This window comes from Arachis ipaensis, chromosome B03 (genome assembly GCF_000816755.2).
Source record: "Arachis ipaensis cultivar K30076 chromosome B03, Araip1.1, whole genome shotgun sequence".
Taxonomy (NCBI): Eukaryota; Viridiplantae; Streptophyta; class Magnoliopsida; order Fabales; family Fabaceae; genus Arachis; species Arachis ipaensis.
This window is the reverse complement of record NC_029787.2, coordinates 114,824,008-114,826,434: the sequence shown is the minus strand read 5'-3', so window position 1 is coordinate 114,826,434 and position 2,427 is coordinate 114,824,008.

Here is a 2,427-nt window from a genome sequence, read left to right as displayed (position 1 = left end):
TTGATATAGGCAATTTATAAAAAAATTTCTTTGATAATATTTATTTACATAAACATACCAAAAATTTAAAATTATTTTTAAATATTCAAATAATTTAGATATTAATTTTTTATTAATGTTAAGCGAACTAAGTATATTTTTCATGGATAAATTTTTAATCTTTTATAATAAAAAAATGTTTAATGGAGTCAAATTTTGGCTCTTCATTATATTTATTTAATTTTTTTAATTTGTTAAGCACTAAATTAACAAATAAAAAATCATTTTATTTTAACATTGTTGTAGTGTATCAACTTTTAATGATAATAAATTTATTTATTAAAATTGAATTGATGTGTTTTATATTGGTGTTTTTATATATTTATTATTGATTAATGTTTATATTTCGTGTCTTTTTTTTTTCCATTTTTATACATTGAGAAGTGTGTGAACCAACAAAAAAAATTTAATGGGGTCAAATTTATTTCTTGAGTGGGGGCAAATATATTTTTTTATGTATTCTACATAAAGTTTTATAAAAATTCAATGGGGGCACTTGCCCCCACATGGTTGAAGGTAGATTCGTCCCTGCTAATAACCTACCAATTCTCATGGCATCTTCATTACTCATTAACTCTCTAAGACCCAGGTTCAATTGACACCTTGGTTCATAGTACCATATCTTAGCATACCCTTTGTACCCTAACTTCTTTAGCTCACTAACTATTTCTTGCAAACTCCATTTATCGAGCTCAAAATGCAGGTCTTCCAACACCGTTCCCCCTAAATATTCTAGTCCATGCCCTATATCATGAAACTTGCCACCATGATATATGTTTATGGTAAAATCTGAATCCCCATCACTACATTAAAAAAAAAAGAGAAACAGAATCCTAATAAAGCAACATCATCACAACAACAACAATAAACAATAAACAAAATTCATAATAATCAAAACTAATTCATATGTCAATTCACCAATTAACAAAACCGATGTACGTATATATTCATATTGTAAACCTTAAACTATTCTATCACAAAAATTCAGAAATCAATTCAAGAAATAGGTATTCAACCAATGCTATATTTGAAAAAAATTTAAAATGTCACCTGTTTTGACAGATCGAGTACAGGCAGATCGAGGAGAGGCGCAACGCGGCGAGGCGAGGTGAGGCGCGGCGAAGCATGGCGAGGGGCGGCGAGGGCTTCGACGAGTGAACGGCGCAGAAGACTGTAGAACAGAACAACGCAAAACAGACCAGTACAGACAGAAGGAGGCGACAGATGGACGATCACCAAGCGTTCGTCACGGACGACGATGGAGATAGATGAAGACGACAGACCGATGGAGGAGAAATGCAATAGACACGATCTCCAGAGAGCAAGAGAGCAAGTTAGGGCTGGCTAGCGTTTTTTTCTTTAGGACAAAATGCCAAGGATTCTTTTGGTATTTCGAAAAAATAATGTATGTTTAACTAGCTATTCTAACCCAATCATAAGAATATTCAATTTTTAAACAGAATATTCTATTATCTTAAACGTTATTCTCACGGCAGGGACTTAATTGAAAAAAAAATTAACATATAGGGACCCAATTAAAAAAAAATATAGGGGCCTAATTAAAAATTCGGTAAAATTATAGAGACCTGCAGAATAATTAAACCTTAATTTATTCAAATAAAACAACATCGTTTTAACGTTAAATAATTTGTCAAGGCCTATTTGTCTAAAAAAAAAAATCTAATTATCTTCCTAACTTGACACTTGTCAAACTTTTTTATATCTCATGAATAAATATTTTTTCTCTTAATTATTAATTTTTTATTCCTATTTTTATTCATTTATTTAGTTTTATATCTTTTTTATTTCCTCAAATTTTCTCTATATATTTTCAAAACTTACAAGTATAAAATAGCGAATTATTATCTTCTAAGCCCAAAAAATTGAAAATTTTTTCACGTGCCATAATCATCCTAAATGAACCACAATTATTTGACACATAATATATTGATGTTATTAAAACATTAAAATAGAAATAAATTTTTTTATTTTTACATAATTTTACTTCTAGGTTAATCACTTAGTTGGTGCACAAGATTTATGATTTTACCTTGTTATTCAATTTTCGTTTATTTGATTTTTTTATTATATATAAGAGGTGATCATTTTATATATATTTTTACACAATCATATAATTATATTTGTTCTTTTGGATGATTATTTACGCGATCAATATAAAAAGTAATTATTTTTACTAATATGATATTATGTAATTGTATACTTGTATAAAACTATTTACACTAGCATTACATCAAAATTAAATTCTTATTATTATATATGACACATATGTTAAATAACTTGTTTATTAGTTTCTACTCTGTTAGTTAAATTATTTAGATCATAAAACTAATAATACATCACAGGATTATCATTACTAATTTATTAACT